The following is a 12,280-nucleotide window of genomic DNA, read 5'->3' on the forward strand; positions in this document are numbered from 1 at the left end:
AGTTACACAATCCATTGACCAACTTTGCACAAAATACCCCTGTCCTGTGCGTATACATTGGATTCGCGGGCATGCCCAGGATCCGCATAATATCCATGTGGATGCAATGACACACCTTGACACATCCGATATCCCGCCACCTTCCCCTCTTCCCTCAGATCCGTTCCTGTTCCATGTTTCCGAGAAACAGTCTGCGTCAGCGAACACGCGCTCTAATTCCTCCGTGTTCGTACCCTCTCCCCCGGAGTCTCACTCGGGAGGAGGAGGTATCTGTGCGCCGGATTCGGGCAGGAGCGGCTCTGACTCCTTCTGTACGTCATCGGTGGCGTCACAAACATTACGAAGTGACAGACAAGTGTCCCCATTGTGGTGCTGCGCCCGACCAGTGTGATGAAAAATACTTGCTGTGGACTTGCCCGGCTACAGCTTCCGTGAGACGACGTTTCCTAAGAAAGGTTGGCCTGCGATGGGACGTTGCAGACGACTATACCAAGTGGACTCTAGATAATCGCTATATCACGAACTTTTGCCGCTTTTTAAGCGAGGCTTGTTTGCATTCCTTTTTATAACTTTCTTTCCTTTTTCATTATGCCTGATGGCAAACAGCTCGAATAAAAAAAAAATTACTGATAGGTCGTTTTCTCTCATTCCAGGTCTTGGAAGAGGCTTGCTTAAGTGTGGCAGTGAATTAAAATTACGTATCAGCGATTATATTGTGACGAAGACGAAGCTGGCAGTGGCGCGGGACGGAGCGCTCGCGCTAGGCCAGCGGCCATTAAACCATCTCATAGCCATCGTTCACTACGCCTCATTCTTCTTCTGGCCGCCGCGTAACATTTGGTGTGAGGTGCTGGGGTCCCTTCATCGCCATCCTGGTCCCGGAGCTTCGGTGTCCTGCGCCTGCCGTGGACGTCGGCCGTGAGTGCCTGGTCCGCGCCGCCCGGCCGTGCCCTAGCCCGTCGGACCTGAACCGACCTCGCCGCTCACCCCAGCCCCGTCCCCCGCCCGGACCACAAGACACGACGACCCAAGACCCGACCGACCCTAGACCCTAACGACTCAAGACCCGACCGACCCGAGACCCGACCGACCCGAGACCCGACCGACCCGAGACCCCACCGACCCGAGACCGAAGACCCACACGTGAAGACACCGCCCCCCTGCCCTGCCGTCCGGTGCGTCCAAGGACCTCGGCCGTCAGCTCCTGGCACCCTCCGGCCCGGATGCTTCGTGGACCGGGACTCATTCTCTCATCTTTCTCATCGCGGCGGCCAGCACTGCACCATCTTCTACATATTGTTCGATCCTTCACTCAAGACCATCGCCATTTCGCCGTCTGTTCGTCACCGATCGGGACGATCGCTCGGAGGCCCCGGGTAGTGTGACGAAGACGAAGCTGGCAGTGGCGCGGGACGGAGCGCTCGCGCTAGGCCAGCGGCCATTAAACCATCTCATAGCCATCGTTCACTACGCCTCATTCTTCGGCTGGCCGCCGCGTAACAATATTATCGTTTTTCTAGTGCATCACGTCACACCCACTACGCGTCCCGGCTGTTGTTTGGTCGATGAAACAGGAACGGCACGAGAGAATAAATTCAGTGATGAATGTGTCGTTCGTTGTGTCGGTAGATTCACAGCCGGGACCAGTTCCGAACAACGAAGACGCCTCGGCGTTTATTCGCGCTAGTTTTATACACGTTGCGGGAAAGGGAACAAGTGACGAGCATGTGCCGATGATCACGCCCGCGTCGCATTCCGCTTATCTACACGATACAATAAATTACGTAGCGTTCGTAGGCGAATACCACGCGGGATGAGGCGTATTATAATGTCTGACGCTTCATTTGAAAGAAGAATAAACGCAATAAATTTAGGTGTCTATCGTCCTTTAATTCTCGAGTATGTGGATTTCGGTAGCAACAAACCAGCTACTACGTCAACACATGTGAGTACTGTCGAGTAGTGGCATTCCTTATAGACGCGTCCAAACAAATTATCTGTTGCGTATAGCACTAAGCTGTCCTCACCCTCATATTTTGCCGGTACTTTGCTAAATAAAAAAAAGCCAAAATATGGGCAACCCTATGGCGGCCATCGGAGCTTTGTGGCTGACAATAGGATGGTGGGGAAAAAGCCCGTGAAGAACTTTTTCGTCCTGTCGTTTTTCGTCCTTTTCCGCCATGCATATTAACCAGTCACCCATTTTTTTTCTCTAATCTAACTACAAGGACTTGCAATGCAGGCGTCGCCACATTGCTGCCTTGTCTGCGGCAGATGTGCGCAGCAGCTTAGCGAACAGTATAGGGCGTCGCCCAGTAAGTAATATGGCGGCATTTAGGTATACGAAAGGTGCACTACACGAGCATCTAAACTACGGAACAAAGACCCCGGAGACAGAGCATCGCACAACTAATAATGCTTCCTTCCAAGCGGGATTGCGAAGTAGTAGAAATCCCACACGAGGCAAAATTAGAGATAGAACAATAGTTTGTTTATTAAAACTGCCACATTTATATAATGAAACAACCGAATTGGCCTCTGCTGGAGACCTTCATGACCGGAAAGTGCAGGGGAAGACATCGACGCGCAAGAACTGGACTCCCAAGTGACGTTGAAGTGGTTTCGGTGCGGACATCCGCGGAGAGCCGAGGTCATCGACGTCCGTCGTCCGGTAGCGATAGAGGTCGCCACGCTGCTCGCAGAAGACAATTTCTTCTCGCTCGTCCAAGATGTCGACTGCGCAAAGGGGGAACAAGACGTTACGTCACAAACACGCCCAACGGATTGTCATTGTAAGAAAGCGCGGAGGTAGAAGCTCAAGCACAAACGATCGACTCAGATCTCAAGCACAAGTACCAACCCCAACAGTCCGAATACTCTTTGCGAGCAGCGCGGCCCGTCGCAGGTAGTAGACAGCAGCTGGCACGCTGTCATTTGCGTGTTGTTTGTGAAATATTGAGCAATAAATATGACTTTCCGTGTAGCGCACAAAAAATGAGTGCTGATAATAAAGTGTCTCTTCGTGCAAAAAAAAAAGCACTCGAAAAACCAGGATTCTGAAAATGTTTGCTGCTTCGCCCCAATTTTGCCTCTGGAATGCCTGAAAAAAATGAAACCCGACAACGAAAGGCCCTACATATAAAGAATGCGCCTAGTGCAATCTGGCACCGAAAAACCAAGCCTGGAATAAAGTGACCCGTTAGAAAGTGCTACAAGCGAAGTCTGATGATAAGGAACATTATTACCCACGCGACAACGGAACAACTGACGCCGATGACGCCCGATCCAACCTTGTCATGGCAGAAGGAAATGCGAAGAAGGAATTGCAGCACATAAGAAACGGTGCGCCAAATGAAACCTTGCAGCGCTGTGCGGACTATGAGCATGACACTTTTGTTACCACTTACCTCCCTAATTTACAACAAAAGGAGAATCATTCCAGAGCTCTCATGTAGTGCTTGAGGGGAAGTTCACCACAAGGCGATACTCACGGAGCTAACAGCTGGCAAATAAAAGATGCGCGTACTTTACGCCGAAACATGAGCCAAATGTTACTAAATATCCGCACGAAAGACATGACAAGAAAGCGGCAGAGACAGCGCCTGGCAGGTATGAAGCAGTCAATATACGCTGCTGTGATATAAGGTGCTTACCGCGCAAACACGTGCGCATGTCAGCAGCTCCTATCTCTGGTGGTAGAGTTACTGTATATGTAGCATATACAGCAACTCTATCTGGTGGCTGCTGTCGGAGACCCCTCCCGGAGAGGACTCCACATCGGCCATGACCGGTTTCAGCTCTTCAGGCAAGTGTGACTGATGACAGCGTAAGAGTTGCGAACTCGTTCGACACACAGCAGGCGTCTGGTACAGCTGAGGCAGGCGCTCGCAAACGACACCTAATTCCGGCAGGCAGCTGATCCAGGACGCCTTGTCGGATGTCAGCCGCCAGTCTTCCATGGCGGATACGAAGACTTCTGTATCGCCGCTTGACGTGGACTCCATGGACGCGCAAAGATCGGCAAAAGGCAAACGACGGCGGCACCTCGACCTCGACGCAGACATGCGAGCAAGGAGGGCCCCCGTGACTGCGACATCGGCGAGGCGACGGACTCGGACCCATTGCTGCTCACTGAGACGTCGCATGAACAGCCGGGAAGTGCAGGGGAAGACACCGACGAGCAAAAAATGGACTCCGAAGTGTTGTCGCGGTGCTCGTTCTGTTTCGGTGTGGACCTCTGCGGAGAACCGAGGCCGTCAACCTCCGTTGTCCGGTCGCAATAGAGGTCGGGGTCATCCACGCGACATTGCTCGCTTATGACAATTTCTTCTTGCACGTCCATCATGTCGACTGCGAAGAAAGGAACAATACATAACGTCACAAACATGCCCAACGGATTTTCATAGCAAGTGAGCGCAGAGGTCAAGCACACACAAAAAAATTCCAGCTATGTACTTACCGAAACTGCCCGCATCCTTTCCGTGACCAGGCTGGTCCAACTCAGGTGGTAGGCAAACAGCAGTTGGCGTAGAAAGAGAAGTTTATTTTTTCTGTTTTAACATAGCAAATACAAAACAAAACAGATGAACTTAATGCTCTGATCTGTCAAGCACATGCTCAGTGACGCAGCACTGAGCACGTCAGTAATGCAGTAGAAATGCCGATACTCGACCGCCGCGCAGGACGATAAAGTATGTCGACCATTTGCGCAAGAACTCAGCCTCGCTCATTGACAGAGCGTCCATGCATGCTTGTTCAAAGAGGCGCGTGCGCAGGCGCTGCAACATTGGGAACATTGTTCTTTGCGGACGCCCATTTAAGGATGCCACTCCACGCTGCCGCCACAAAACGAACATGCCGACACACAAGAGCATATTTTGAAACACTTCGGGAGAACTAGTGCGCGCTTCCAGGCGGGTTAAAAACATGCGTGACACTAATGTCCAAAATGTGCGCGCAACTACACACTCAAACATTGCGTGCTGCAAAGTTTCAAGCAGACCGCACTGCGGGCATCGGGCGGAGGGCGCCACGCCCCACGCCGCAAGGCGGTCTCTTGTGGGCAGGACCCGCCAGCCTCGCAGCCAGCCGAAGTCCCTGACATCTGCAGGAAGCGTAGCTGAGGTCAGTTGGCGCCAGCGTGCCCGTCTCGTTTTCTGGAGTTCTTCGCGGGTCAGCGCAGCGACCGTTAGTGCTTCACACATCCTGGAGGGCGGGGTTTCATCAACATCCAGATCGGGCACGCTGGCAGTCAACGACGTCAGTGTGCGACGCACATTAACGAAAAATGCCGGGGGCTGCTCGGCTGTAGGGCCAACCACGTGTTGTGAAAAAAACTCGTTACGCGCTGTACCCAGAAAGTATGTGAGGAGTGTTCTCCCGGGATAGTCTGGGTTGCGTACAAGATCTCGTACTCCTCGCAAGGCGAGCACATTGCACATGGTGCGGATACAAGGTATACCAAACCCACCCATGTACGATGGAAGGCGCATGAACATTCGTGACACAAGTTCGGTTTTGCCCGCCCAAACGAAAGAGCCACAGGCCGAGGTTAGCCTGCGCGCAAACGTGCGCGGTGGGTTTGCGACGCGGGCGACAAAAAAACATGCGGCTAGGATTGTGGACTTAACTATATAGCAGCGCTCTGCCATTGAAAGGCGGAAAGTTGACGCCACCGAGAGGCGTTTCTCAGCGTTCGTGCGGAGGTTAGTCCAGGTTTCGCGGGCTACTTCTCCGCTGGCGAGGAATACTACTCCCAGGACTTTCACTCCCTGCACCCACTCCACCTCGCCCGCAAAGTTCGGTGTGAAGGTGCCAAACCTTAGTGCCTTGCTTTTTCTCCTGTTCAATAGGGCCCCAGATATCTCGCTGTACTCGAGAAACAGCCGCGAAAAAGCGGCGTAGCTATCCTCGTCCTTGAGGAAAAGCGACACGTCATCGGCGTAGGCCGATACCTTGATTTGGCCCTGGCCAGGCAGAGGGAAGCCGCGTATGGATGGGCTGTCGTTAATGCGCCGGATGAGTGGATCCAGGCATAACACGAAGAATGTTGGGGAGAGAGGGCATCCTTGCCTTATGCCCCTGGTGACTGAGAAGGGAGCGCTCTGGTGGCCGTTTACGGAGAGGCGAGCATTCAGGTCTGCGTAAAGTAAGCGCAGCCTGCTGACAATTTGCGGAGGGAATCCGAAGGCTTCAAGGACTCCGAACAGATACGAGTGTTCCACCCGATCGAATGCTTTCGCCTGGTCTAGTGAAACAAAGCACCCGCTGAAGCCCGTCCTGCTGGCAAATGTGAACAGGTCTCTAGTGAGTGCCAATGCATCAAACACAGAGCGGTCAGGGACACTGCTGGTTTGAGCCCGGTGGATTAGGTGAGGTAGGATCGTCCGCATTCTTGTGTTCAGTAAAGATGTGACTATTTTGTAATCTGCGTTTAAGAGGCTTATGGACCGCCATGCTTGCGGGTCGGAGGGGTCACCGCCCGCTTTCGGAATGAGTATGATGCGACATTCGCGGAAAGAGTTTGGACGTAACCCATCCGCGTAACCCAACAGCAGTTGGCAGGCACTTAGGCGGGTTCACAGTACACGAGTGAAGGTCGCGCCAGAACTGCTGCCTTTTATACCACCGTCTTCACCATGATCCTTCCCCTTGCCCAAAATCACCAATCTGCTTGCGTCGTATCGTATCGCGATATCTGCTCGTCACTTGTCGCGTTCGCCATGCCTTGCTGCGCATGCGCCAGCGTCTCACCAAATGTATTTAACCCCGTGCGGTCGCCATGCACGGTTGTCGTTGGTTCGAGGCTGCTAGTGGGCGCCTCGTAATAAAGCGTCCGGTTCTCTGGCCGGCGTCTGCTTACTCGGCGTCTGGTTACAGCAAGTGGCGACGAGGATGGGATGGATGGGGACAACGAGGAAACCAGAATGGCCGCAAGCGTCGGGAAGCTACCGGAATTCCAGACGGAAAGTGGCAACTTCGAAGTGTACCTGGAATGCTTCGAATTATTCGCTGCTGCCAACGGCATCAATAATGACAAGAAACTGCAAGTTTTCTTAACGGCTATTGGCAAAGAAGCCTATGTCATGCTCCGGAGCTTGCTTTTGCCGGCTACGCCTGTTAAGTCTTCATTTAAGGAAGTGGTAAGTGCTCTAAAGAAGCACTACGCTCCCAAGCGCTCACTTGTCACCGAACGTTATCGGTTCAGCCAGCGCAAGCAAGAAGCCCATGAGACCATCGCGGACTTCATTGTCGAATTGAAAAGACTAGCTACGGAAGGCGAATTCGGCCCGTTTCTGAGCGAAGCTCTGCGGGATCGGCTCGTCGCGGGATTGCGTTCCGAAGCCATAGGTGCCGACTGCTAGTCATTCCTGACGATGAGATAACACGGAACCGAGCGTGTAGTGTGGCCATAGCCATGGAAGCTGCAAGCCAGGACACGAAAGACATGCTGAAATGGCCGCGCAAAAAAACAGCTTCGTTGGACAGCACCGAAGTCTACTGGACACGAGAGGCAGGGAAGCAACGTAAAGCTTATAACAGAGAAACGCCTGTCGATAAAAGAGGCAGAGAGTCCAATTTGGAAGACGTCACAAGGGACGAAAGCTCCATGTCTCCGATGTGGAGGTCAACACTCACCCGCGATAAGTAGAAAACCAGCGAAAAGGACGCGGAGCTACTCTCCACAGACCAAGAAAAGCCTGCTGCCCTACTCCTCCTCGCATTCAAAACTTGTGAAAAGAGGCATTGCCAATTTTTGTCTCGGTAATGCTCTACGCAGGTCTTGTACACACAATATGCAGAAGAGTTTCTTAGCGCAGCTTGACGGCTTGAGGACAGCGGGCTACCCTGAGGACGTCCTCGTTTCTATTGCTGAGACCTTGACCAGTAAGTTTCAGTCACTGTACAAAAAAGTTGAAACGCCTAGTGAAGAATGCAGACCCGCTGTAATGCCATACCTGCATAAAGTGTCACATAACGTTAAGAAGGTAGCCATGAAATACGGTGTTAAGGTTGTCTTTTCGGCGCCCACCAAACTGCCGTCGCTTTGTTCACGTATCTCTAAAATTAGCACAAAAAAGAAATGTAATGTCAAGCACCAGAGCATGTTCACTAAATGCACAGCCGATGTTGTTTACTCGCTTCCACTGTCCTGTGGCAAGGCCTACATAGGTCAAACTGGTCAATGCGTCAAGACCGAATGAGGCAGCACCGCACTTCGCTGCAGCCAGGCAACACAGCAAATCTGGCACGACATTGCAACCACTGCACCCCTTTGTTCCGTAACGTAAGAATCATTGGCCGCGGCAAAACGCAGATAGAACGAGAAATCTTATAAGCCTTCAAAATCAAGTAGTTAGGAACTGAATGCGTCAGCGACAGCTCTGTTAGGTTCACGGCGAAAGAGTATAGTTTCATGAATGGGACATAGGTTGCTACACGCTTTATTCGATCGCTTAATCTATTTCGAGTTTCTTGTTTTTGTTAACGTTTGTGGTTGCTCTCGCGCATGTGCGCCCTGTCCTGATGTGGGCGATTCATCAAGTAAAGAATTTTCAGTTGTGTTTCCAGCGTTGCCCTGTGTACTACTTCTCCTTGTGAACGCGTCCTTTTCGCTGGTTTTCTACTTACCATGCACCAAATGGCCCAACAACCTACGCTTCTTCAATGCTCACTAGCGAGTTGCCGTTTTTTAAACAGCCGGCGCTACAAGTGTAAAAAGAAGGGAAACGTTGCAAAGAAGCGCAGAACTAAAGTAGTGCACTCTGTAGAGCCGGGTGATAGCAGTACTGAGCTACTGACTTCGTGTCACACTACCCAAAAAGCTTGAGCACCTGCTATTGTCATTGTGGTTACGGTAAATGGAAAAGATGTTCTCATAGATAAAATAGATACAGGAGCAGCTGTCTCAATCATGTCGGAAGTCGAGTGGGCGAAACACTTTCCAAATGCCGGTTTAAGACAAGCCAATGTGAAATTGGCGACATACAACGGCACAGCTGTGCCTATTGCTGGAGTTATGGACGTCAAGGTCCAGTATGAAGATCAGTGTTTCTAGCTGCCTCTAGTTATTGCAAAGGAAAGGCAGGGCGCGAGAATGCCCACGTTATCCGGCCGAGACTCGCTTTCGCAAATTAGGATCACTTGGCACGAGATCATGTCTATGCAAGCAGGGGAAAGTAATATGCCCCTTACAGAAAAAATGTTCGGCTCAGGTTTTGGCACTATCAAAGGGTTGAAAGCTAGCATTGTCTTGAAAGAAAATGCGCGCCCAGTGTTTAGTAAAGCAAGGCCAGTTTCTTACGCTTTACGCGAACAAGTCGAACAGGAATTGGCATATCTAGAGAAAGCTGGCGTCATGTATCGGGTCAGGCACAGCACTTGGGCAACGCCTCTGGTCATAGTCCCTGAAACGAACAGCAAGGAGTTTCTTCTTTGCAGCGATTACCGGGTCAACATATACCGAGAAATTAAGGTGGACCATTCTCTCTTGCCGCTGCCTGAGGATATTTTCGCCGCTTTACAAGGCGGAACAGTGTTTTCTGTTCTTGACCTGTCTAAGGCGTATCTCCAGCTCGAGCTAGACGAGTATGCTCAAGAACTGCTTACTACTGTTCTGAAAGTAGTAGGATTGGTTTTTTCCTGGGCGAACGGACGGACGAGAGGCGATCTGCGCGTGCAGGATCGTTGAAGGGGGATACTAGGAATGGTAGGAAAAATCGGTAGTCGGCTCTCGGCCGTTGAAGATAGCAGGTCGCTTGTAGTGTGAACCCCTGTCGAAACGTCTCGTCACGCAGAATCATAGAGCGCTTACTAGATCAGCGATACGCGATCAAATTTTGTGTAAATCTTGATAAAACGGGCAAAGAGACTCACGACATGATTAAGGAGGCCTACGTTGACGCTACCGTGGTTACATCAGGTGCTTTTTCACTGAGAGAAGCTGTTCCGAGAAGGTCAGGAAAGAGTGAAAGACGACGAACGCTCCGGACGCCCTTCGACCAGCAAGACCAGCTAAAATGTGTAGCAAGTGAGACATTTACTGAACAGTGATTGTAGGATGATTATCAGAATGATTACTGATGACTTGAGCATTCCTCAAACCCAAGTTTTCGAGATCGTGACAGAAAACTTAGCCATGAGGAAAGCGTGCGCGAAGTTGGTGCCGGGAGTGTTTTCAGAGGAGCAAAAGGCCAACCGGAAAGCGATCTGCCAGGATCTTCATCATGTGAATGAGGACCCCGATTTTTTGCCCAGCACAAGACGGCAACGCTGCCTCAGGCCCCCTACAGCCCCGACTTGGCCCGGCCAGACTTTTTTCTATTTCCGAGAATAAAATCGACGCTCATGGTGAAACATCACGGATCGGTAGAGGCGGTTCAAAGCGGTGACGAGGGAGCTAAACAGCATTCCGGTCCAGGCGTTCCTGGAGGCGTACGAAAACTGGAAAACTCATTGACAGCTTTGAAAAATTGTATTCGTTTGTACTACTCTCTTGAATACATTTTATTTAATAAATGAGTCCTACTACTTTCAGAACAGACCCTGTATATACACGCATTTGAGCCTTTTTAGGTTTTGTCGCTTGCCGTATGGCGTAGCTTCTCACCTGCAGTGTTGTAAGCAGTCATGGACCAGATACTCCATGGTATGCCGGGCACAGCCTGCTACTTGGAAGACACAGTCATCACAGGCGAGAACTACAAGCAGTGCTACGAAAGAGTAGAGCAGGTTCTCCGGCGCCTGAGCGAACACGTTGTGCGAGTGAATAAAAAAAAAGTGTTCGTTGTTTCAGCAGCGCATAACCTACTTGAGACATGACATTGATAAGGATCGGTTGCATCCCACACCTGAAAAGGTGGTGGCCGTTAAAAATGCGCCTAAGCCGACCAACGTGACCCAGCTGAAGGCCTTTTTGGGCATGGTCAATTTTTACGTCAAATTTTAGACCAAACTTGGCAACGGTCCTTGCACAACCTGCTCCCGTAAAGAAAGCAAATGGCACTGGTCGCGTCAGTGCGACGAGGTTTTCACATTATGTAAAGAAATGTTGTCTGGTAAAAATGTCTTGCAGCTTTATGACGTGAAAAAAAATTGGCGGGGGCTTAGCTTTGGTTAAGCCTGGTAGGTTGCGAAAGCGAGCGCAGCGCCTCTAACGGAAGTAACGCAGTGCGCTGCGTCTACTGCTACAGTGCTACTGCCTGCAGGACGAATCGGGTTGGGTAGCCTATCTTTCTCCTCGCTTATGACGTCACACCACCTGTTAGACCACAGCGCACCTAGTGGGAGAAGCGCGAAACGCCCGGCGTGGCTACGAGCCACGCTACGCTGAAGTGCCGACTTGGTAGCCCATCTTTCGGCTCGCTGATGACGTCACACCACCTATTAGACCACAGCGCACCTAGTGGGAGAAGCGCGAAACACCCGGCGTGGCTACGGGCCACGCTACGCTGAAGAAGGTTTCTTCGATTTGGCTGCACTTGCTGCACCAGTTCAAGGGGTGCAGCACCGTCGTCCTCGTTTTTCCGCCGGTGGGATCCCGGCGGCATGTGGTTGTTTTATTGCGAAAGCAAATATTGCAAAAATTGCGCGTGACGTCATTTGGCAGAGCCAATGATAAGGGTCGCCCAGTCCATGGCCAAGGCTGCCCAGTTTACGTCATGTGGTAAAGCGGGTAAAAACGCGCGGTGAGGTGTCGCGCTAATCGGCTGTGAGCGCCAAGTTTGAAAAATTGTTTGTAAATTATTTGTTCCACGTACGCGCAGCTTTCTGAATCAGACTAGAATACTCGCAGAGACCACCTCTACAGAGTTGTTGCAATAAAATATGATTGAAGAAACCATTTCCGGGTCCCTTTAACCGCGGCTTAATCGGATTAACCGCGGAGTGACGAAAATCGGTCGACTCCATTGACTGCAGGGTGTCCTTTGAGGGACACCCGTTGCTTCGTTATTGAGTTGTATCGGACTATAGGATGATGGTGATCACACACTTCATTTTTAAATGCATGAAATAAGAGTCGTGGTTTCAGAACGGCTGTCAGAGGTGAACCCTTAATAAAGTTAAGAACATTTTAACATCGGATTGTCAGCCCCAATAGGAATAGTGTCTCGGTCTTTTGCTTTTTTTTTTACAACATTACATGAATAAATGAGACCTCAGCTACCTTCCATGGCGTGGTTTCTTTGTTGTATATTCAAGTGCTGGAACCCGAAAATAAAAAAAAGCTCTGGGGGGCAATGGATGAGATCCACGTTTGGTGGATTGGGAAAGATATATT

At 51.0% G+C, this 12,280-nt stretch overlaps 1 pseudogene; it reads left to right on the forward strand.

Moving 5' to 3' along the window:
* The first annotated feature begins 6,926 nt into the window (after positions 1 to 6,926).
* On the forward strand, positions 6,927 to 7,651 carry LOC149339079 (uncharacterized; annotated as a pseudogene).
* The last annotated feature ends 4,629 nt before the right edge of the window (positions 7,652 to 12,280 follow it).

This window comes from Amblyomma mixtum, chromosome 6 (assembly GCF_055824585.1).
Source record: "Amblyomma mixtum isolate Tamu chromosome 6, ASM5582458v1, whole genome shotgun sequence".
NCBI classification, from domain to species: Eukaryota; Metazoa; Arthropoda; class Arachnida; order Ixodida; family Ixodidae; genus Amblyomma; species Amblyomma mixtum.